At 44.5% G+C, this 25,753-nt stretch overlaps 1 long non-coding RNA gene across 3 annotated transcripts; it reads right to left on the bottom strand.

Moving 5' to 3' along the window:
- Window positions 1-1,309: 1,309 nt before the first annotated feature.
- Window positions 1,310-24,062, bottom strand: LOC128150290 (uncharacterized). Of its 3 annotated transcripts, none has more exons than XR_008238012.1 (5): window positions 23,880-24,062; window positions 17,479-17,602; window positions 6,632-7,311; window positions 4,001-4,058; window positions 1,310-2,879 (listed from the first exon to the last, which is right to left on the bottom strand). It is a non-coding gene; the product is annotated as an uncharacterized LOC128150290 (long non-coding RNA). The 3 variants fall into 3 exon arrangements; XR_008238011.1 differs by lacking the exon at window positions 23,880-24,062 and adding an exon at window positions 20,432-21,263; XR_008238013.1 differs by lacking the exons at window positions 1,310-2,879; window positions 4,001-4,058; window positions 6,632-7,311; window positions 23,880-24,062 and adding exons at window positions 8,396-8,751; window positions 20,432-21,263.
- Between the last annotated feature and the right edge of the window lie 1,691 nt (window positions 24,063-25,753).

The raw sequence follows: 25,753 nt of genomic DNA, 5'->3' as shown, positions 1-25,753 counted from the left end.
CATTAGATGCTCCCCTGACAAAGACAAAATCTTTGTGTTCCAATCTTTCTGATTGGAGACACAAAGTCTTCCATTAAAATAAACCTCCTCTGTGCAGTAGCTGAGGCATGTTTAGCATAAAGAGGCTGCCCATACTTTCAGCCATGCTCCTGTAGCAAGGTTAGCACGTGGTGGCAGTAAGTTTCCTGAGGATTTCCACTGTAAAACTGAGACTGGTTTGTCCTCCCTGCTGATTTGGATTAGTTCATTCTTCTTAGGAAACAAATACTGCTTCATTTTTCATTTTCTACAGACAATGCCTGGAGTATCTTGCAGTCTGGACTTGAGGGAAAGGTAAATGTTGTTACACCTAATGGTGTCATCTTTCTGCTCTAATACTGGCTGCAGGCTGACTATTGCCTTGTGGTAGTATAGAAGAATACTATACCAGCACACAGTATAGAAGTTATTGCCATTTATGTGATCCATGGGGACTATTCAGCTGCAGATATCTGCAGGGTGCAAGGCTACGTTTCCCACTTCTCCCTCCCCACCTGAAATATTTCATAGAGCATTTGGAATACAAGTTTGTACTTTTAAAGTTTGACCCTTTACAAATGAAATAGATGAGTGGAAGCTGTCCAGACAGTTTTTATTGCAGCAGCACTAGTACTGCTTTATTATCAATCTCACTCCAGACATGGCAATTATTGCTCCCTTTCCAGATAAGATGGTGGCCCTGCACATGGTGGAATAAGGAAGAGAATAGTGCACAACTCCAGCTGCCTCTCACAGCTTTCCATAGTGCCAACAGCTGCAGTGACTATTCCTGAGAATGAGAAAAAGCACCTTACTTCTCCTCGAGTATTGCTTGAGAAGGGCCTGGCTTGGCCACTGTGATCCATTTTAGGGCTGTGAACCTTGAGGAGAGGAAGGCAGATCTCTGCAGTCTGGAATAAAGCCTCTAAGTTCCTGAAAGAGTCTAGTTTAGACATGCCCCTCATTCAGACATGGCTGCTTTAGACATTGTGATCTTCCATAGACAGCTTAGGGGATCCCATTCCACCCAGGGGGCTGACTCACGTGCATGTTTCCTTAGATGCTAGTTTCTCCTTGGGATTTCTATATGATTGTTACAGAAACCATTTCAGTTTAACTTAATTGCTTACAACACAGATATGATTGTTTCTAACACATTACAGAAGAAGACATCTCACACAAAAATAGAAGACTTGAAAAAGTGTATTTTAATATACTGGTTTGCAAAAAAAAAAAACAAAACCACCCACTGTAAATCTATCTAAAAGCAATTCATAGTAGTAATGCAACTTCATTGTTTTCCAACTATTTGGAGGCTAAATTGGGCTTTTGGCAATCTGATAACTTGAGCAAACAACTCTAAACCACTCTTAGCATCTCCTCTTCTTTAAATAAAGCTCAATTTGTAATATGGAATGTGAATTGTTTTAACTCTTAAATCATTCCAAACTCAAAACCCACTCATCATAAATGTGTTGAAAGAAGAATATATTTCAATAGTGCGGCAGACTCTTTGAGTACAGTAGAGCAGCAGTCTTCAATCAACTAGACTTTCTTTCCAGAAACAGAAAATGAAAGCGTAAGTGCCATACACATTTTTAAATGATTTATCTAAATTCAAAGAACTAACTTTTTTGTGACTGATTTTAACTGCATATATGAATGGCTATGGATAACAGGTTTCTTTTGCTTTTCAAAATGATATATAACAATTTTCCATGCAGAGACCTTCTATTTACACATCTGTTCAGCACCTGCCCATAATTACTTAGTTTTTATTATTGGGCTTGTCACCATATTAATGTAGCTGTACATTCAAATTGATTGTAATTGCAAATTTCCTGAAAAAGCTTGGTTTCTGCAAGTATTTAATTAAACTGATATCCTAAATTAAAAATAATTATGTAACTGTACTCTACTACAATAACACATGCATGTCTCTCTCTCTACATACAAAATGGATATTTCACATAATTCATACAATATGTGGATTAATATTGTACAATTAAAGGTCAGTCTCCACTAGAAAAGGAGGGATAATTAACTTCAGTATTTAGAAACCTGACATATTTCAATTAAGCAAGCAATTTGTCACAAACTTCATAAATCAAGATATCAAGGAACAAGTTAGCAATGGTTTTAATAAATAGACATGGTGAAAAGTAAGCCTATTCCTTCTTGTGGCATAATTTTGCTTGAGTAAATGGTTTCTATAGAAAGCCTTCCATTTCTAGGTCATGAGGTTATATCTAGTATGTCTCAGTAACCACTGATGTTTATTTCCATCTAATAGCTGTCTGGAGGTCTGTGACACAGTTGGTAGCCTCTGTTGAGCAGTTCTATCTGGTACACAAAAAAAACCCCTATGATACTGCCCTTGAAGCCTCTTTGGTCTTAGGATAAATCAGGAGAGGAGTTGGTCCCAGCCCAAGGACCTGAACAACTCCCTTCCCACCAGTGTGTCGTGGGAAGCCGGAGCACACGCTGAGCTCACCTTCCCCAGTGAATCTGATCCTGGTGGTACAGTCACAGACCTCAGTGACCTGGAAACTGAGCTTCTGCATCACTGAGTGACCGCTCAGGCAGAGCTGTGGTGGATTGGCACAATGACACAAAGTTACCTGTCAAGAATGAATTTCCTCTATGGGAGAACAGAGACATTTTGAGAGGAAATTTTCATCTTTGTTGTTGAAAATGCATCCAAAAATTCTACAGTACTTCAACTGAGGGAGAGTCAAGTACTGTCAGTGTGAAAGTTTCTGAGTTATAGTCCAAAACGTGCTCCCCAGAAACCCAAAACTGCCTTTGCTTTTTCCCAGTCCTTCTGTGGAGCTGTGTGAGCCCATGAAGGCTGGTAGAGTCTAGGAGGGAAAAGGAAGATAGGTGAACTGACTGCAAAATCGCCAGGTTTTGGTCAGATGCCTACTGGATTTCTTTCAATAGACTTATCAAATTCATAGCTTTTCTACAGAACACTTAGTTTCCATGAGTGAGCCTTTTCTGTGGGAAAATTTCCAAAATATTTGCTCTGACACTGCTCATGCTTACCTTGAAGTAAACTGCAGGCTCTGTATTCCACAATGGCTGAGTTAATCCATTCAGAAACACTAATGCCAATGAATGTATATCCACTGAACAGCAAAGTTATGATCTGGATTTTGAACTCTCATAATTCAAAGAAAATGTGAAACAGGCTTTTGATTTGATCCACTGTTGCTATAAGAACTGAGTATGAAATACTGCTGCAAGCTCTGCTCCAAACCATTCAAAGTCCAGTGGTGGCTCTTAGGATTTGATCTGAACTCTTACCTACAACTTCGTCAGTAATAGCTGTGTTCAGAATTTTTTGTGTGTGTGAGGTTGGGATATATAGCAAATAGGTAATCATGTTGCCTATGCAGTACACATCCTGAATCTCAGCTCTGATCTCAGTCCCACTTTCTGAGGATGCTACTGGTATTACAGCAGAAAAAGAGATTTAATTGTTATTTAAAGGATCACTGTTCAATTTGAAAGCAAATGGCTGCAGAAATTTCTATTTTCTGTCATTGCTTGCCTCAATTCCTTGTGTGCATCCATAGAAAAGCTTCACTGAAATTGAAGGACATCCATATATGATGATAGGTTCATGGCCAAAGTGTCCAGGTGCATATCTAGAGTATTACTGATGGGTATATAAAATTACAGTGAGGGAAGTGAGAAAGGGAAAAGTGAGAAGAGAGTTGGCTTTCCAGCATGGAAGATCACCACCTTTGCCCTCCCTCATTGGCACTCTTCAGTATTTCTCCACATGCAACATCAAGTTGAAAAGAAGAAGCAGAAAGAAACATTTCTTTTCCTTGTCTTGCAGTTGCCTGTCTTCCCTAAATCTGTTACGTTCTTTACACAAGTATAAGTTTGAATGTTTGTTTTGGGATCCTAATCCTAAGACAAGATCCTAAGGTCCCAAAAGTATCCTGCATCTCCAGCTTTCCATACTTACTTTTCTGAACACACATCTTTCCATTTCCCATCAGAATTCCTGTTGGGAAAATCTGGCTCTGCTGAGGAAAAAAAAAAAAGTGTAATCTACTTTTCAAGCAAAACTATTTGCTGATAAATGTTCTCAACATATTTTGTTACAAAATGGCCAACTTGAATTAGAAACTGACATTTTCTTTTTTTGTCTGGGAGGTGCATCTTAAACACTGGTGTCCTGAAATGAAATGAAATGAGAATTGTTGCATGTTCAGGGATGATATTTGTTCTGGCATTCTCTGTTGTCCACATATTCACATTAGGCTAATTTTTCCTATTTCTGCATTGCCATATACTTGGCAAGTACAGCAAAATAAACAGTAGCGTAGTTAATCAATCCAATCTTGTTGGAAAGAGACTGAAGGGAGACCTTTGTTGTTGTGGAAACCTAGCAGTGACAGAAAACCCTGTGCTTCTCTTTGCCTATAAGAATTAGTTGGAAATTGAGTGAATTGGGAAATAATAGCTATAAATACATTTATGAATTACTGGCTTGATCCCACAAAGCATTTTTGTCAACATCCAATATTAAAAAGTGATCGAAGTTCAAGCACAAGCTTAAAATGAAGCATATGATTAAATGCATATTCTCTTTGGGAGGCATTAATAAAAGTCTGCTTTTTCACTGTTATACCTGTTACACTGCCAGGGGAGCTTATCCTCAGAACCAAGGGGACAGAGGGCTTCCTGTAAGGCAAGAGGTTTACTTCACCTTTATCCGCAGTAAAGATCATAGAGATATAAGATGGCTGCCTTCTGCAGATGGAAATGATGGATCTACTTGTCTGCCATTCCAAGTTCATGCAATTGAGGACTATAGATAATTTCTCTCACAGCTTTTTCCTTCTACTCAGTGTGCCAGAAAAGTGTGATAACTCATTGTAACCTATACTTCAGGCAGCTATCAGATCAACCAAACACTGATCAGGCGATTACAAATACTGGAAAGTAATGCGATGTCTTGCAGAATGTATATCTCTGCGTCTCTTGGAAGTAAATATTTGTGTGAGTAGAAGTGACCTTGGAGCACACCCTGACTGTAACCATGGCTTGGTCTCTCTTTCTCATGATCCTGCATCATCTGGATCCCATTCAAGGACTTTTGAGTAGTGGGGAATTGTGTAAGTTTGCATTTCTATATGGTAAACTTCTTCTCTAAGGTCTACCTAAGAGGTAGGGGGTGATCCTGAGAGAATTTGGAAAGTTCTCAGCACCTGAGACAAGGACATACAGTACTTCTATAGTATTAAAACCAAAACAACTTCACCCAAAAGAGCTATCATCCCCATATAGCAGCTTGTACAGCAAGAAGTTTTGTCCCAGTGGCCAAGTCAGCTCTACAGCCCCAGCCACACTTCTTACTCTGAGCCTCTGCCCCAGGCTTGCTGGGGAAGGATGTGGCTGAGGAGCAGGGCTGTGAGCGTTTCCCCTTCTCCCTCATCCAGGTGGTGGGAGAAGAGGAGGGAGAGGACATGGCTCTGGGGCTTTTTGCCTCCTCTCTCTTCCTTGGCCAGGTGTTACAGAAAGGGTGGTGGGGAGGGAAATACCACATTGCTTACCCCTAGCCAGCAAAGAGGAGAGAAGTGCTCTGAGTGGGATTTACATTGCAGAAAGTGTGCTGTTGGATAGCTGAGGAAATAAGAAGGGGGCAGTCCCACAAGAGGTGGGTAAGGGGTAGGTACATAGCCAGGAGGAGTCCCCTCCCTGTAACACCCTCCCACACACATATCCCTCAGGGTTGAACTGAAAAGCAATTTGAAGTGCTACCCGGGACAGCCCAGAAACTGTCCTGTTCAGCCTTGTGAAAGTGGCATTGCGCCAGTTCCCCGTAGCTTCAGGCAGAAACAGTGTGCCTTGTCCCTTTAAAATGACAGTCAAACATGGCCTTGAATGGGGCTGCAGCAAACACCTCTTTCCAACACTTTATGCAGAAGAATGTATTTTTAGTAATTAGAACAAATATATAATTTTAAGGATCCACTCATATTCCACATCTCTGATAGAAACAGTATCTCTCTTACAAATGTCTTATGCATTTTCCATTTGGACATGGCCAGTGGTTTGTCTAGCTATGGTGAGAATACCAAATGCATGAAGGGCTCATACATGTTGACCAGCATGACCCTGCTTAGTCCAAAGCCAGGTCCATGGAGCATGGGTAATACAATACCACCTTCATTCTTCCCAAACGCTGTGACCTGCTGGAAGTCAAACTGACCACAACACTAGAAGAGCCACCTCAGAGCTTCCCTGGCCGACTGGGATGCCCATGGCCCCAGGAAGTCACTTTGGCTTGGGAGGCTGTATTCATTGGCTTGGAGAGCACTGCTCCCTCTGCCAGCTGTTGCCAGGGGCCAGTGACGCTGATTTAGTGCCCCTTTGTGTCGTTCTCCTGGCGCTGCGAATCTGACACCACTGGTATTTTTTAAATAGCATGATGCAACGTATTAAGAGCCAAGGGGAAATTTGGGTGTCTGTGTTGCTGTTTGATAAATAACTATCTTATTAATATAAGAACTTGTCAGCACACTACAGATTCCATGAGTGTTTGAATCTGTGTGTGTGTGTGTGTATGTGTTGGATTGAAAACACAAACCTTTAGACATGAAGGGTGGGAGGATGTGGGACTGTGTATCTCTGCCACATCTTGGTCAATCTTGGCAAGGAACCTTTCCCATTTCTGTACTTCAACTGTACTTGAAATCCAGTGAGAGCCTAATTAAAATTAATGGAGAAATAAAATGTTGGGGGAAAGCAGGGCAGCACAAAAATAGAAATGCTAACACTAGAAAATATTAGATTTCCATGAAATCTCTTACAATGCATTTTTTTCAAATTAACATACCACAATATTGCTCTGGGACTTGCAAAAGTCTTCAGAGTGTAATATATTAAAAAGACTATCATACTGTAATAAAATAATGAAATTTACTTGACTTTTACCTCCCTGCAGTCCTGGAATCAGTAGCCAATACATAATCAGCTTTCCCCTATTCATCCCTTACATCTCAACAGCCTCTGAAACAGGAACCTCCTGGCCAACATTGAAGTGACGGTGGAGCAGCGGTCCTAAGTGCTTCGGTACCCACTGAAATCCCTTTCCACAGCTGTACCACTTGGTGTGTTCATGCAGTTTAGTGTGGAGTGGGCAGCAGGAGCTCAGAGGGTTTTTTCCATGAGGCTGTAGGATGTACCATGTTCTGTGACAAATCTGCTTAAAACCTGCTTGTGCAATATGGCTCCAGTTGTGTTTTAATTCCACCCTGAGTCATGACACTATTAAGGGGGAAAAAAAAAAAAAGAAAGGTGAAAGCTAAGCAGTTTTAAAAAAATAAGACTTCAAACTCTGCTATGCACTCATCATAAATATATCATTATGCAATGGAGTCACTATTGGACAAGGTAAATTGGAGTGCCTTAACCATGTTTTTCTATGGTTTAGTTTGTGTCTTTTTTTTGCAATGTTTGTTTTGAGGATAATTGCAACCCCTTCACACATTTGTACCCTAGAGTTATTGATACATATTCTTAAGCCATAGGAACAGAGTTCATTCAGATCAGGGAAAACTTAGTGAGATTGCCTGTGAGGATTTTAAGCAAAAAGCTCATAGCAACTTTGTTGCTTCATACAGGTCTATAATCCTTACAGAAATAGATGTTTAATTAATGAAATCTATACAACCCATGGCCAAGTGAGCAATGAACTGTCAGTAAATTATCCCTAGCAGATGGAGGGGAAAAAATCCTGCTGTGTTATTGCAAGGGTGCGTTAAGGACGCCAAAGAGAATGTAAGAAGCTAATATCTCCTATCCCAAAGTACCTCTTGAGTCCAATTTAACAACTAGTGAAATTCCTCTTTATTGCACTCTTGAGTCATCTGGGGTACCTGGTGGCATCGTGCACTCCTATGTGCTACAGGTGCAACCCAGACCACAGGTGGGTGGCATGGGCACACCACTACCCTTGCTGGGGCTCTGCTGCTCCCCAAATTCCACTACAGGGAGATTTTTTCTCTTCATGACAGGCTGAGGACACAGTTGTGAAGAGTGCAGTAGAAGGCTTGTGCTTCCTGCCCATAAACTTCAGCTATCGGTTGCAATAAGAACATAAAATGATCTTATGTTGCATGATTAAATGAAGATTGACACTAGATCAAATTATTGGTTGAAAGCTTGTGATTTCAAAAACTAACCATGGTTTTGAAGCAACTGCAATGCACCTGTAAATTACTTGGAAACACTTCTGCATTTACATGAAGCAATCTGAAAAGCTACAAGCTATTAGCTACATTTATGAACTTTGATTACATCATATGCCAAATTATTTTAATCTTTTAAGTCACTGAGGCATAGACAAATATTGGAATGGGTTATTTATTTATTTTGTAATCCAGACAGATTTCAGAGATCATTCTAGGCATTGGTTAAAGTTTTTGGATATGAATCATGTGCAAATATAAACACAGATAGACAGACAGCTACTCTATGCCTGATGCCAGCAAAAGCTTGCTCTCACGTCCCAGCCAGCATGTCCAGTGTCTTTACTAGTGAGAAAGGTCTGTGGTCGCTTTGGGCCAGATATTACACCTCTGTCAGCCTGGAGGTCTGGGACATGCTCTTCAGTAGGTGCAGGATCAGTTCCTAGGCCTACTGCCAACAAATCGGGATGCCATTTTAACAGATACCTGATGCCCTTTCTCTGGAGATAAAATTCATCTAGAAGACAAGGTTTATTTACCTCTCAAGCCCTCAAAGTATGTGTGCATGGATCTTTGAGTGAGAAAGACCTGTAACATAAAAACTGGCTTAAAGCAGTTAGGCAGTTGGAAAGACAGTTTGGAACTAAATTTCTATTATCGATTTTTGATTGTTGTTAGCCTGGTGCGATGCAAGTTTGTGAAGCTGATGCAAGATAAAAGGGTCCTCCAGTGCTAAATATTTCCAGAGGCCTAGCAAAAGGGGCTTTGCTACTGTTGTGTTTCTTTAAAAGCAATATTCCTAACATGGTTTGTACTGCAGCCCACAAGCCTTGCTAGCACTCTGAAACATTGTTTGGACGAGAAATGCCAGACCTCGCAATGTGGTGATATAAAACACTAATAAAGCAAATTCTGCGCAATGTTCAATAGGAAAGATTTTTTATTTTATGAAGAATTTTTATTTAATGTATTTTTTCTTAAAAGCAGTGACACTATATCACCCATAATAAATCATTCTTTGCGCTTGTTAATGACTTTGTTATCCATTTCCACCCTCTCTGTTTCTAAGTTACAGAAACAAGTTTGGGAGTGCAGTGGGAGGCAGCTGAATGCTCCAGCATTCTGCTGTGAATCCAGAGTATTTTGTTAAACCTCTTGCACTATTTCCAAAAAAGCTAGAAATACTTTCATGGCAATGGACTACAAGGGGCTGTCTTTTTCTATAAAATTCTAAACACACACATTTTCCTTCCTGATTTTCTCTGCATGTGTCAAAGTTAGGCAGGAATTCTATAGCACTTAGTACTTGCTGATGTAGAAATGACTGCCAAATGAATGGTTTATACTGGAATATCTCATTATTTATATAAGTATGTTACAGTATGGACATTTAATTTAGTTCTCATTCCAAACCCATGACAAGTCACTTTGACACCTTTAAGAAATGTTTCACATATGGTAAGATGCAGCATTCAAAACTGTAAAGGGAAAAATAATAGATGACTTAAATTAAAACAGAGATTTTTAAACAATCAAAGGAAATACTTCAAGTTTGTAATAATACATCTCAGCCATTCAATAATTTTAATGATAAATTAACATTTCTGGGGACCAAGGATGGTACAGTAGTTTTGGGGGCTGGCTCTTTTCACTTTCAAAAGACCTAGGGCAAAATTTCACATGCATTAATGGAAATGTCTTTTTTGGATATGAGGAGTGAAAGCTTTCATGGGAGGTTCTGATATGTTGTGGTGCTGCTGCAGATCTGAACATAAGTGAATCCAGGCACCAAGCCCGGGTACTGAGACAGCCAGGTGGGGATTTGGTACTGCACCCGCAACTCCCTATGCCTGTCTCTTACCATCTCATAGCCTTTCAGTTCATGAATAAAATAGTCATGTTTATCCCCCACTCCACATAAAAATACCATTTTAGCTGAAATACATCTCTGCTGCAAAACTAAATCAGACTACTTGTGTAATGGAGCTGACTGGAAAGTAGCACCAAAGCTTGATTTACGGTGTAGGCTAGGTGTGGAAGTGTTTGGTTTCAAAGCTGACAGTTTATAGGGAGCACTTTCTCTACAAAGTGTGAGTTTGAGCCATGAAGTCTGGCTTTGGAATGGCAGCTGTCTGGGTACTGCCAAGATTTGGGGTGCTCCTACTCAGCATGATGAGTGACCTGTTTGCCAGGACAGCAAGGAGCACACACTAGTGCTCTAGTATACGGATGACCAAGAGGGCTAATAAGGCTAAGAATAAGACTAGTAACACTGGGTCTCTACTGGGTGAAAGCCTGCTGTGAACCCTCTCCATGCCTGCTTGCTTAGCTTCAAGAGACATAAGGTGTGGGGCTTGAAAGTAAGCATGGCCTCAACATGCAACTGAAGCACTTAATGACCTGTTGTGCTCTTTGACCATGATATTACACCAAAGTAGTAATGTTTTGCTACTTAGAGGGCAGCAAGCAGGCAACCACATGTGGGGAAAAACCTCAGTTACAGCCAGATGGTTCTCCCAAGGCACCCCACCTTGGGACTTCCTCACAACATCAGGCAAGTGCCTTTCAGCACTTGCCACTGAGATGAAAATGCACAGAGGTGCCCGAGTTGTGTAATTCTTGCCTGGGCCTGCAATGGCCCACTCTTGCTGTGCAGGATGGAAGTGGGCTCCAGGGTCTGCTGGGTTCTGTACATATATATGAATACATACATAGAGAGACATAGATGGATATCATATAGGTATCAAGTAGAAAGCAGAAGTATTTTCTGTCTAGAAACGCTTAGTGTATAATAATTAAGACAGCAAGAAATTACCTCTAAGACAAAGATTTAAAAGACACAAAGCACAAGGTGTTTAGAGTGTATTTTGTTTACATTTTTTATAAAAGTAATCTTTGACAAACTCTTGAAGAGCAAGGGCTTTTAACCAAGCTGAATAATAACATTACCCGGTGTTACCAAAGTAAAGATTAAATACTGACAGTTGTAACTCCTGAAGCTTTTTCTAACCCATTTTCTTCTTTTTTCTGCTCCTCTGGATCTCCCTAATTCATGTGTGCTCACTTTCCAGCCTGATCCTCGCCCCTTCACCATGAACTTCTCCCTTGGCCCTAAGTGCAAGAATCAAGATTATCTTCCAAGAGTATCTAAGAGGGAGGAGGGGAAAGACAATGTCTGGATAGTTTTTCTAGAGCTTTTTGTGTTTTCCTCTTTAGAATATATTCTGTGTCCTTTGGAGAGGTGGATGCATGCCCTCCCCATCCCAAGCCCTCCCCTTTGGAGAAGCAGCCACCAGCCTGACCACCTGGGAAGACTCCTGCAGTGCATCAGGCGACTTTGCAGCCATGAGAGCTACTGGAGTAGACAGAAGTCTCTCCACGAAGGCCAGTGGGGTTGCCTAGCCCAGGCCCCACATTTTAAGGTAATCTAGCATCTGTAAGAAGGGGAGCTGTATTTTTTCCAAGGAGGCTCATGTGTATCCCAAGCCAGTTAGTTTGCTATAAGGCTGATACTGTAATGGAGCCCATGAATGTTCGTGCTGAATGGAAAATGAAAGGGGACTACCCCACATTTAATGAAACAAAACACAAGTGAGTCAGTCTTTAAATCTTTCGCCAGATAATTTGTCTCTCATAATGTGCTCTTTCTATCCACTAATTTGACAGTGTGTTCTTTTAAATGTAGGTATCTGATCGATGTCCCTGGGTAAGTTCATCTGGCTGATGAAACAAAACAGCAATATCTAACGACAACGTCTGGCACAGGTACAAACACAATCAGTCTCTCCCATTTATCTTGAGATTGCATGCAAAGTACTCTGAAATAAAAACACACTACATCTCTTCTGTTTTTTGATGTTGAAAGATTTAAAAAGTGTAATCCACATTAAGCTTCTACATTTCACCAGCCAAGACTGACTGAAAAGTGTGTACTTTTAGATGGTAACTGCACTATTCGTTGTTGCTACTAACTCTGTGCAATTGTGGGGGGGTTGGGAGTTTTTTTACCCTTGCTTATGGAATTCCTGAAAGTACTTCGCCAAATCATATGTAATGTTTAATTCATATAATTTTCCTTTTCTCCTGTTTCTTAAGTGAAGCCATTAAGTTAAAACTTGAAATGAAATCTCATACATCCAACTTGAACGCTGAAGAATAAAGCACAAAACAGAGATCTGAGCAAAGTTAAAACTGTGCATTTGAGAAATGTTTGGGTTATTCTTATGTTTCTAAATCAGGCACAGTGTTTCTAGTATTTACAACTGGATCTATGTGCTGGTTTTAGGTATTTAGTCAATCACAAACAATTATACATTTATATCTTTGAAATTTGTTCCCATTGGTTCCACCGAACGGATAAACCCAGCAGAGATTTCTATGCCTGGAAGAGTCCTACTGGGCAAGGTTTTAAACTGTCTTCTTGTAAAAAGCACCTTCAGAATACAGAATATGTGTTGGTATTTTTGCCTGGTAACTCTATTTTCAACACAAAGACTTCTAGTAGTTACTGAGGGAGGTTGTTTAATCTCTAATCCCTACTATCCAGCAAGCCACATCATCTACCTCTAGTCTGTCTGCCATGGTCCCTTTTCCTACTGCGCAGCGAAGAGGAAAAAATTCTGGTGAACAACTTCTTCATATACCTTCAGAATCAATTGAGAGCGGAGGAGAGGTAAACATGTCCATATGTTTGTTTCTAAGTTTACATCAGCAGAGGTTCTGATGCTATTAAGAAGTGTCTAACTTACACTGAACAGAGTTTTTTCTTGCTCTGCTACATCAGAGAGAACGAGATCGCAGTCCCATGTACATGTGCTATGGAATGCAGAAAAAATGAATTAGACACGTGTTCCACTTTCTTCGTGTGCTGAATCACCCCTGTCAGGAGCTTCTTTAGGGACCTAATACGGCAATCTGTCATTCACAGAAAGGAGCACATGGAGTGTAAAATGCCGTTACTGGAATTTATCAAGAGCAGCTTCCATAACCTGCTACACTGTAAAAATGTTCACATTTTAGCATGCCAACGGAGCTTCAGCATTGATACCTTCAACAAATAGGAAGCACATGGCATATTAAGTTTGTTTACTCTCAAGTCCATGATTCAGTTTTAGAGGATACATATGAAGAGAAAATCCAGGCATCAACTGCCCAGGTTAAAGAGGCAAGGCCTTTTCTTGTGTGACTGAAGTGGGGAGTCACATAAAGCAAATGGACTTGGCAGTTTTCCCTTGCTCCTTTTTGTTTCTGAGGTTGAACAGCTGTCAGAAGATACCCAGAAAGTAATGTGATCCATCAATGACCATCTGTCCATGAAAAATACATAGTGTTGGAGTGAGGCAAGGAAAGGGGGATTTCATGGGCAAGGTTGTTCAGCCTTTCTCAAATAAGAGACCAGTTCGGGTAATCATGTTGGGTCTCTGAACTGGAAACAGATAAGGAGAGCACCAACAGCATACTGAATGGCCATATTGTTAGAATTAAATTAATCTGCCCTTGAACTCCAGAGTTTAGAACTGGATTTGATCTCCTGCAGCTTTGCTTGGTTCTGAACCCAGTATCTAAATTCAGATTAATCTATGTTTTGACATGTCCAAAAGGGTGAATCTTCTCAATATGAAGTTAATATCTAAGTTGGGCCCATTTCTGCAAGTAACTCAAACACAGCCACAAAGGAACAGAGAAAACCAGTTCCCACTGGCTCTCATGGGATTTGGTGGTGGTTCTCCCATTTGTTGGGGCATATTATTTCAACAGGAAAAAGGGGATTCACCTTTCTGTTGTAGGTGAATATGAATGCTTAGTACTTTGCATTTGGGAAGAGATCACTCCTCTCCCCTGTCTATGTTGTCATAGATTTTAACTAATGAAAAGCTACTCATTATCTCTACTAAGCAGACACTAGATTAATGTAAGGCATGGCAGTGGGGAGCATTAAGAGAAGTGCAAAAAACTCCTATGTTATATATCCACTTCTGTGGAAATGGATATTGCAACATGTATTATTTCCTGCTGACTTTCCTCCTTCTTCACTGGCCTTCTTCACTCAAGTTGGTTTTACACCAATTGTGTAAAATCATCCGAGTCATCGGTAAAGGTATGACAGAAAATCTAATTAATACTTACCTTTCTACCAAATTTTTCAACAAACCAGGTGGCAATGAAAGAATTTAACATAGACATCAATAAAGAGTGTATTCTGTTTGCAGTCTCCAAATGGTTAGTAGCTTCACCACAACAGGATGTGCTTGTCAACTCTACTGCATGTTTCATCATTTGTCAAAGAAATAGATCTGATGCAGCAATATTCGGAACTCTTTGTTTCAGCAAAATTCCCATCGATTTAATGAGAAGACGCAAAGAAGCCCGTATTTATAAAAAGATTAAGTCTACATATGTGTGTGTATGTGTCCATGCGTACATCTATGTAATATATGTACATGTAGAACAGAGGCACACAGAGAGAAATCTTCCCTTTTTTTCCCTGGCTGATAAGTTATTGACTTAAATGGAATTTTTGTAAGGAATGAAGGCTTGAACTCCTGCAAGTATTTACCCTGGGTTTCAGCTCTGAGTTTTTATCTGATTTTGACCCCCTGTGGCTCTCTGATTTTAAAATAGCCCCTCCTAATTTACTGAGGATATAAGGTATAGCAAGCTGAACAAGACACAAGACTCCTCAGATATAGGTATTTTCTCATTTAAAAAAAAAACCTCAAATCTACATTTGCACTCTTTCCCGTCTCTGTTATGAATCTAAGTTGTCAATCTAAATGGTCAAATCCAGTACTGCTGGATTTTTAGCATAGCAAATATTGGACAGTCTTATTCAAAAAGTTTCACCCAACATGCAAACTTACTATTCATTATTATTGCTAATTGCACGGGTTTATTGTAGAGTTTATCATTAAAAGATAGGATTACTCAAGTGTTAACTTCTAATGGGAGTTTAGAGGGCAAGGGTTAGCCCTTGGAAGTAAGGTCATGTGGTTTTTTTGATTTGTTGTACATGAAATAGGAAGGTTCTGCTGATTATTAAAGAAATCTACATTCTCCCTTTTGTACACTAATGAAAAGGTTTTAGAAGAAAATATTGAGAGTTCTGTACCTAATACAGATTTCATAAAACTATAAATTCTTGGCATGCTAGTTAGACATATTTAACTTATGTGTGCCTAATCTGTATTTTTAGAGGATTTCTCTATCCAAGAGTTCTGCTAGCTACAGATTACTTCCACACAGAAACACACACATCTGGATGTTAGCATCTGTACAAGATTTGATTGGTTGCATATTTGCTGGTGAATTTTCAGATGTGGGAAAAAAAAATCCTATTTCTTGAGGACTATATAAGGAAATAGTTCAAGTCTTGACATAACATCATATTATTCAGCAGCAGATTATCAGCCTGCATCACCACATAGTACACAGTAACTAGTTGTTTATTTAACATATGGCAGGAAAAGTGGCTGCTTCATCAAACTCTACATATAATGATCATTTAAACTTTGCTGCTTCTATAATGCCTTGGAAAAGTTCCCTTTATGCTCAGAATGATTGAGCGAGGATCAGATTATGGGTCTCCAGAGATCAAATAAGACTTCTCAAAAGAAGAATGATGTACATCTGCTTTAGTGTTGAAGGTTACATAATATCGACCATATCTCAACACCTTTGGAGTCTTGAAAGACTAGCCCAAAGGAAATATACACCAGGAACAAGATCTTGCACTTCTTTGGTGCTTTTAGAATACTCTAAGAGACATAACCAGAGACATAAATGTTCATCTTCTTGTCTCCAAGGAATACAGAATCAATTTAAAAGAGTCATAATTAATAGTAATGTGACTTTTCTTCCTAAAATGCCTGCCTGACATTGAAGACAAAAGGTTTTTGCATTGTTCAGGAACAGTTCCTCCTTGTGAAAATATTAGTCCCATAATACTGCCAAAATCTGTGCCATCCTAGATGGTCTGCTACTCTGTGTGCCAGATGCCTAATTGGAAGATGCCTGAGGGAAGTTCATCAACACCATTGAAAGATTTCAGACTTTGACTTTCATAAACCTCCTTCTACTTCTTATTTCATGTCAAATCCTCTTTTCCCCCTACTCTTTCAGCTTCTTCAGAACCCTGACCCAGAGTTCAGACCTTCTGGGAGCCACACACAGAGATTAACATTGTCACACTCCATTAACTTCTTTGTGCTCGGGGTATTTCCCCTATTACACAGCTAGGGTAGGCAGCTAGCAGAAGTCTTTCCTACTCTCTGGACACACGTTACAAGGCTGAACAGATTACATAATTAATGATGGTAAATACAAAGCATCTTTGACAGGATGGGAACGAGGTCCATAGATGTTCTCAAAATTCTGTCAGAGGTGCATCACTCATCAACATAAAGGTGTTTGTCATGTGAGGTTGAAACACTCAGCCAAATTACTCACTAATGTCAGGCAAACTACGAGCCCTCTAATTACCTGAATGTAGTTGATGTGCTTTAGATTTATATTGCATACATCTACCTTAGAGTTGGCCATGGCTTATTTATCCAAGAGGGATTTTCTGCACCTTCTTCAGCTGGAGGAAGAAAATACAGCTATTGCCTTTGAAAATGAGTGTGTGAAAATAAAAAGAGCTCCTGACTCCTTACTCCTTATCTGTAGCACCAGGCCACAGAGGATTGTGAGGCGACCACAGACACCCTCTGACTCCTTGAACTCTCCCTAGCTGAAACCTTCCCCCATGATGCAGTGTCCTCATACATTCTGCAGCTGTGGAGAAAAGAGATGTCTTATTGATGAAATTCATACTCTCCCATCCCTCCAGGAGTCTCTCATCTAGCTGAGGACTTCATCTTATTTAAGACCAGAGATCACTGCAGTCATCCTGGGCTGGCCTCCGGCAATCCCAGGATCATTTGTGTATCTACAACCTCCTCTGGGATGTTGCCCAGACCATGTTTGGTTCTTTTGTTTTGCAGGTTTTGTTCATTCTTTTTGCCCTGATCCTCTAAACTAATGGCCCCATCTCTATCCTCTGTATTCAAATGTCTCAAAGAACAGTTTGATGGATTAAGAGAACCATCTTCAGGCACGGCCCTCTCCTTGCTGAATTCATACCACTCACTCACCTCTGCCAGCCACGTTTGGCATCCAGTTTGGCACTGGGTACTTTTCCTTCCCTTATGTGCATTAAACACGCTCATTACACTACAGCTTCCACATCATAACTCATGTAACTCACCCAGTTATACCTCTTTACTTTCTTCTCTTCTTGGAAGCTGAAAATCACTTCTTTATGATGACTGTAAGGCCCAGTTCCCAGACTTCTTCAATGCACGCCAAATGCTGCTGCCAACCTGCTTCCACTTGAAAATAAACATGAACATATCACCCCCACCCACAACTGTATTTGTTTCAGAATGTTGATCAGAAAGAAAGAAAAAAAACCCTTTTGTTCTGTAAAATTCTTCCTGAGCTTTGTCCAGTTTCTCTCATGCTCTATTCCTTTCTCCCACAATCTCTCTTATGTGACTGAAGTGAAGACCTCAAAATTAAGGAAATATTTATCAGATTATATTACTCCGATGTGGTTATCCTACTGTTTAAGAAAAGGTTTAGATTTAAAGAAATGACAGTCTGTTTTTCCATGAAGTAAAATTAAACAAATGTTAATTAAAACAGCTAGACATATACAAATACACGTAAATATATGCGTGTGCGTGTGTCTGTGTGTACACATACACTTTAATGAGCAATTTCCTGATGGTTTTCTGGCTGTAGCAGGTAGCAGATATAGAAAAATTGAGAGGTAGTTACACAAGAATCCCATGCTTTGCAGATCACTGTCACTCAGTGAAATCTTCAGCCCTATGCCTAGTACCTGGGCTTCCTCTGCAGCTTATGGGGAGAATGAAACACCTAAAAATTACTTAAGCACTGATTAAACCCTGTTAGAAGAAGGACAAAGTAGTGAGTCTCAAGAAGGTGGGAAGTTAAGTCCCGTCTTGCAAAGATGTTTGAACTATGTCCCTATTGCTAAGAACAACAGGTCTGGGAACCCTTCTCTGGCCCTGAAGCTAAGTGACATTTGTCACTAGGTCTTTGGGTCCCAAGTGGTGCCTCTGTGGTTCACAAAAACACTTATTTCCTGTGGGGTTTTAGTTCTGAGTATCAGAGATAATATAAGGGATGCATTGTAAACTGTACAGGTGATATTTTCATAGCATGAAGCCGAATGAGGGTATGGACTGAGAGCATGGAAGCATTCCAGGGACTGCAAAAACTTCTGGGAGAGTGTTGGAGGACTGGAATAGTGCAGGATGGAGGGAGTCAAACCAGGTGCCATCTAGTGCAGACTGCACCCTGGATGTGATCCCTGGTGTGCGTGGCACCCCCAAGCACTGCCTTAGAGGGATCACAGCCAAAGCTGTGCCTGGGAGCATGCTAGTGCTTGAGTTCACGCCCTCTCCTTACACTACAAAGCAGCAGTGTTTGCTGCCATTAGCATCTACTTCTAGTGGAGATGATGTGCCCTTCATGCACCTTACCATGCACAAGTGACTAGGCTATTGGAGGAAATAGGATGTGGGGTATGGTACCCCAGTAGCAGATTGTTTCTTAACCAGTAAGGTATAGAGCCTCAGTCTTGCCTGCTGAAGTGGCTTAACTAACTGAAACCAATTCATTGTTCACTGGACTGGCCTTTTCCACATCTTAAATGAGCAACAAAGTCAATCTTAGTCTAGTCATAAAGTCCTTGTTTATAAGGAAGATAAAACTGATGACAAAAATTAAAAAAAAAAAAAGAATTAAATGGGATACCAGGTCTGTTTAAATTACAGGGTTTTTTCTGGGAAGTAAAAGGTCCGCTGTGTTATTTGAGCTGATTCAAGAACCTATGAAATAAAGGGAAGAAGACATCAAAGGACAGAAAAAGAATTAACCCAGGAAAAAGGAGGTTGAAACAATCCACACAGGAAAATACAGAACATTGTCACAAGTTCAGAAGCAGCAAATTTTCCACTGGAATGTCGATCAGCTTTAAACTGATGTTAAATTATCTAAACTATCTAGCTTTCCACAAAGCTTTTCCTGTAGTTTTGATCTGTATGCAAAGCTTCTGAGAGAATTGCAAGACATGACAAGTAAACTAAATTGCACTTCCTAATTTCTGCAAATAAGGCAATTTACCTATCTATTACAAAAATTATTGGGAGTTAAACCAAACTGAATGCATTCTGAAATATTATGAAGTTTCCCTTATAACCAATAATTGTTTTGGTTTTAATTGATACTGGTTTGTTTGGGTTTTTTAACTCCCAACAGCAAATAATAGCAATTATTTAAAAGGAAAAAACTCCCCAACCGGAACAGATTCCAGTTAAATCAGTGAGTGTTGTCTGACAATATCTCTGTGTGTATTACTTGCTAACACATTACATTTCAGCTTGCCTCAGTCTTGCAGAATTTAAACGATGGATGTGTTTATGGGCCGGCTACACTCCATAGAGCATGGAAGAACTTATGCAATCTCTTTCTATGGGGGGGGGGGGGGGATCTGCATATGCGTAAATAGTGCTTGCTCCCTGATTCTTGACAAGGATACCTGTGTCTGGGGCCCACGGTAAAATGGGAGCTTTGGTTGTTTTAGGGACTGCGCTTCCTTCTCTTGCCCATGGGATGGAAAGAGAAGAGGGTGGGACCCCCCAAAACCCTCTTGTACCATTATGCACCAGGACGGGGACCTGAGCTCTGCTGACTTGCAGGTAGGGCAGGGTCGGAGGTTGCTATTCTTAAGAACACAAAGGATTTCTTTGTCATGGTGATGGCCTCCGCGAACCACCTTTGACAGTACTGGGGGAGACTTTACCAGGCCGAGTCTATCTGGAAGACTGAAGGATATTAAGGACGGAGCCTTGTTTTCCCTCCGCAGCCGTCGGAGCTGAGTATTAGAGCCCTCTAGTGAGATTTCTCGGAGACGATCTCCCCCTCCGGCCCCGTGGGGCCGGCCTCAGCCCAACCCGCGGCCGGGGGAGCCGCTTTCCTTCCCGGGGCGGGGGGGAAGTCCAAATTCCCGCTGGCGCTGCAGGAGGCGGCCGGAGGTCTACCCCCGCCCGCCCCCCCCTTAGGGATGCCCCCCCCACGGCCCCCGCGAGAGCGTGGGGTCTCGGGGCCGCGGGGCGCGCGGGCCTCACCTGCGCCACCGGCACCTGGGCGGCCCCCGAAATGCCGGGGGTGCCCCCGCCCTGAGACACCCCGGGCCGCTGCGCGAAGGGTGCCTGTATTTACCCCCCCACCGCCCCCGAGGCGAGGATGGAGTACCCACGGAGCGGCAAGACCATGGCTGAGACCCCGAAGCTGTCAGCTGCCTGGGGAGGGAGGGCAGGGGGGAAGGGAGGGCAGCCTGTTCCTAAAAATACTCCCCCCGTCAAATCCCCGTGAGCCAGGGATGGAGACGGTAACAAAAATGCCTTGAATCGGTAGGAAGAGTGGACAATCTTCGTGCTTTCCTCATCATCTTGGAATAATCAGCGGAATTAACTGAGGTCGAGGAAACAGGCTCTTGGGTTAGTTGTGGGAGGCTGTGAGAATAGGGGGCAGCCATTAAAAGAAACCTGATCGCTATTCATCAACTCGGAAGAGGGGAAAGGAGGAGGAAAAAAAAAAGACCTCCGTGGCTCAAGCTCATACCAACCTGGTCTATCTCTGATCAAGAAGATCCTTGGAAACAAGAAGTTTACAAATATTGTCAAATTGATGCTTGTAGTGTGATTTAAGTTGTCAATCCCGCAGAAGCCCACCAGAAGTTTAGATTCAATGCCCTGCATTTCTGGCTAGTTGTTGCCAATCCCCTAAGGCAGAAAGCTCGCTCTTTCCTTATTTTAACCATATGTGCCTTTTGTTGTTGTTGTTGTCTTGTCTGTAAACTGTACGCTGTCTGCTGAAAGAGTCCCCTTGTGCCGCGGAGCATCTGAGGCGGTCCCCGCAGCCGGCAGCGGCGCGGGGGCCGGGTGGGTACCGGCCCGGGCCCCCCTCGCCACCCAACCCGCCGAGCCGCCCCCCTGCCGGCTGTCCCCTCCGCGGGATCTGAGCCTGGCTGTGGGCCGCGGAGAGGGGACGCCCCAAATAAATATCGATACTGGGGGTGACGGTCGGGAGGGTGCTGATCGTAGAAGTGAGTGAAAACTCTCAATCTCGCGCCCGAGATTGAGAAGGGGTAATAGAAAAGTAATCATGACAGGCCGCATTAGCCGGTTGGGGGGCTATCGGGTTACGTGGGGAGCGCGGGAGGTTACAGCGCCTTGAGCTGGGGACACAGTGCCGCGCCCGGGGTCCCACTTCACCGGGGGGCGGCCGGGAGGAGGGGGGCGGAAAAGTTCACCGGGGCCAGCTCAGACAGTCACGCCGCATCAGCCCCCGATCTCCTAATTAATACACCTCCTTCGAAAATATTACTCGAGCATCTCGGGTCCAGCCGGCCGGGAAACGGCTCCGGGCTGGAGGGGACAGGCGGAGCTGCGGGCTCGGGGAGCGCGGCCGCTCCTTGGGGCAGAGGCTCCGCTCCCGCCGGCGCCCCGGCTCGGCCCCCCCCCGGCCCACAGCACCCCGCTCCCCGCCCCGCAGCCCAACAACGTTTTCTTTCAAGCGGAGTTTGTTAGCATAATCGAGTTACCCGCTACATATCTGAAATCCTTTGCCGGTCCCCTTGAGGAAAAGCGCATTGCGCGCAGGAAAAGCTTTGAATTATTCCTTTCGCCCCAAATCACGGAACAACAAGCTATTGTTTTTTGCCTTAATTTAGTTACGCGCAGTGTTTTCCTCCGTCGTGTTTTCTTTTTCAGTCGGGGCAGGATCTTAGTGCCATCTGTGATGGGATGGACCCGGGTTTTAAACAAAACGCAAAAATAAATAAAAGCGTGAATAAATAACGGGAGGGCGGGGGGAACAACCCCCGGTTCCGGGTTGCAAACTGCCTCCGTGAATCCCGGGCGAGCTTTAACCGACTGAAGGGGTCGGGTGCCGCCAGGGAGAAACGTGTGCGCCCGGGGTGCCCCGGGAAACTCGCTGAGCCCCCCGGGTTCGGGGGTGGGGGCCAGGTAGGCCCAGGATCCTGGCAAAGGTCGCTGTGATTCATTTTAAAAAGCTAGCGGAAGTAGCAGGTTAATTGTGGCAGGCTTTCGGCCACGTTGAAGCCCACCGATTTTAAGTGGGAAAGCATACTGCACCCACCCCCCAGAAAGAAAAAAAAAAATTAAAAAGGAAAGAAACGAAAACTTGGAGTTGTTTGTCATTCGCTTGCTCTCCCTACAGTCCTTGCCACGGTAGTGGACATCTGCGGGGAAGATGTGTTTCATTCTGGCAAGTGAAGATTGCGGGTTTATCATTCGTTCGCTATTCCTGCCGATAAAAGCGCCCCTCGGAGAGGCTCCGTCTCCCTGCCCTTCCCACGCGTGGAGCCGAGGCCGGCTGGCAGGAGCGTGCGTGTCCTCAGCCTTGCGCGAGTGGGCGAAGGGAGGTGGGTAGCAATCCCTCTGCCTCCCGCCTCTCCGGCCGGGGGTTCGCCCCAGTCCGGCGAGCGGCATTTGCGCCGCTGTAGAACGGGTGAGGGGGGCCGCAGAGGCAGTGGTCGTAGGGGCTTGCGGAAAGATGCGGGGCAGGAGTGCGGGTGAATCGGTTCGTGTCTTTAATGGGAACGGTGCGGGCGTGCAGCCTCCCACACAGGCTGCTGCCTGCAAGGAGACGGTCACGGCACAGCCGAGAAGGAGATTTTCAGGTAACTGCAGCGCGATCTTGGCACTCACTCGTGGACACGAATCAGTTACGGGCAATGAAAGGCTCCTGGAAGCGACATGCCCGCCTTCCCCCCCACCCCGACCTCCGCCCCATCCCTCAGACAGTCTGTGCCCCGGTTAATAAAAGGTGCATTACGATTAAAACGACTTTTTATTTCACTCCTATTTCACAATGATTGTGTTGACACTGACGGTCTCGCATGCTGCTTCGCGCGCGGCAATGACTGCGCGGAGGGGTGAGGCGCTTCCCGAGTGGGGCCTCGGCAAAGTCACTCCCGGGGCCGGGGCCGGGATGAAGCCCCGGGCTTCTCCGCCGGGCGGCAGCGGGGCCGTGCACAAGTTTCGGTCGGCCCAGATAAAACCTTTCACCGCGACTGAGCGGAGAGACCCGGCAGCGGCCAGGCAAAATGTTCCCGTCGGACTGGGGGCAAACGTTAGCAGGCGATTCGCGCCTCCTGCTCCGAAATATAATTGCAAGGAATGAGCTCTTTCGCAAATGCCAAAAAAAGCTCCTTGCCCGATCGCCTGATTGCCTCGCAAGTCACTACAACTTGACTCGCCCCGTGCCGTGGCTTTGCAGCCAGTATCTGCTCTCTCTTCTAGCATGTACGGGAAGATTTTTTTCTTTCCCGAAAGTTAAAAGCAGTTATACAGAATTTGGAACCAGATGTCACTAATTTGCAATTGCTCTGGGATGCAAGCTGATATAGGGTGCTCGGGAAGGGGCTAGCCCTGCCTCTGCCCAGCGCTCTGGGAAGTGAACTAGCTTTACACGCAAGCTGCAGCCTGGCTAAGGCAGCCTAAAGTGAAAGCGCCTACGGAGGGGCTGGCGTGTAGATTCTATACTCACATTTTAGGGTGCTAAGAAGACACTTTCTCAGATCTAAGTCCATGCAACAGGTTTTGACATCTCCTTTCCTGCTAGGGCGAACAGCTGCTCCCGTTCAGATTCAACCGTTGTGGTTATGAGATGGAAGGAAAGGAAGCGGAGTCAGGTATATCCCTAATAAACGTGCGGCGACCGAGCGCGGTAGCGGGGAGGTTGGGGGGGGGGGGGGAGGTTGCAGCTCAGACCTCGCTAGCGCTTTTCTCCATTGCCATGGTCCCCATCGCGGGAGGGAGCGGAACGACGCTATATTCTCCTCCGCGAAAGGCACACGGTGTGTGCGCAGAGGTCGGGGGTGGGAGAGGGGATTTGTGCTTCTCTCGCCGTTTCTGCTCAGAGTAACGTTTGCAGTGGATAGGTTCTCCCGTCCCGTGAACGTCCGCTACAGCTGCGGCTGCGAACTATCCAGCCGCTTAGGTTGGCTAGGAAGCCCTGAGATGGAGATGCTTTCGTTTACAAACAAGCACAGTTTGAATCCTGCAGAAGTCGGCCGGCATCGAGGCACTAAGCGGCCGAGGGCTCGTTTTGTAAAGGGAGGGAGGGAAGGAGAATCATGCAAGGGGGCTTTAGGGACCCGTCACCAACATCGCAGAATTTGTTTTAAACGAATTTGAGCCGTGTCTCTCTTGCCCTGGAAAGGAAGCCTCTATTTTGCGTCCCCGGGGGATCCAGGGCGGGAGCCGCCTGCTTTCCACTGCTTCTTTATGGCAGCACTCGGGAAAAGCCCGGACAGGTAGGAGGACAAGCAGAGCTCCAAAGCGGAGCGCACTCGAGAAAATACGGACATACGCGGCGGATACGCACGGGCGTCCGGACATGCTGGGAGCTGGACGCGGGCTGATCCGCTGCCCCCACCCTCCTCCTCCTCCTCCTCCTGCCTCCCTCCCCCGCCGCATTTCGCCCGGCCACAGTCCTGGCGCGGCTCCTCGCCGGGAGCCGCCGCCGCCGCCGGGAGCCGCCGCGCTGCGCGCCGCCGCCCTGGCTTCGCCGTCCCCTTGGGCGGCCGCTACGCCTGCCCGGGCCGGCACGGAGGCTCCGTCCATCGGCCGCGGAGGGTCAGGCTGCGAGGCGGAGAGCCGCAGCCCGGTCACTTGTGGCTTCGCTAAATCCCTGACGCGCCTGGGCGGCTAAAACGGAACCGCGGCAGGAGCCCACAATTGCAGACATCTCTCCTGTCAGGGCTGCAAATGGCGTAGAAGGAACGTGTGGGATTAATTATTATTTCTGCGCAAAAGGGGAACATTAAAGGCCATGGAAACGGCCCTGAGTTTGGGGCCGGGAGGCTCCTCCCTAGTGCCTTCACCTGGGCGATCCCCAGTGCCCGCCGCCGCTCCGGCGGTCCTGTCCGCCCGCGCAGCCTGCGGACCGCTCCCGCGGAGGCACCGCATCGCCCTCCGCTCGCTCGTCTCACCCGCTCATCCTCCCCCGACCTTCCAGCTTGCACAATCTGTCTCCCTCGCCTTTCGGTCTACAGAAAAAAAGTGTAGACCGAAAAGGAAGGGAAACGATACGGGTTCCTACCCCGCAGGGTCAGTAAACTTAACGCGGTGTGTAATGGGCACGCGTGGGTGATAAGCGTCCGCTTAATCACGCGAAGTGTCTCTGACTTTTACACGTTTTCCTCTCCTGGATGAAACACCCCGACACGCTCCAGGAAATCAAGTAGAAATAAATGCCCGGCGTCCAGTCATCACAAACGCCAGCGCCCTGCGCACCGGAGCGTGGTGGGGCACGGCCGGCGATTAATGGAGAGGCAATCTTTCCCCAGTCCTGTATCACCATGCCTCCACCTAGCTCCCGGGCAGGTACGATCAGCGTGTAATGGGATCCCAGGTCAG

This window comes from Harpia harpyja, chromosome 13 (genome assembly GCF_026419915.1).
Source record: "Harpia harpyja isolate bHarHar1 chromosome 13, bHarHar1 primary haplotype, whole genome shotgun sequence".
NCBI lineage: Eukaryota > Metazoa > Chordata > Aves > Accipitriformes > Accipitridae > Harpia > Harpia harpyja.
The sequence above is the reverse complement of the archived record's forward strand: the minus strand, read 5'-3'. Positions and strand labels throughout refer to the sequence as shown.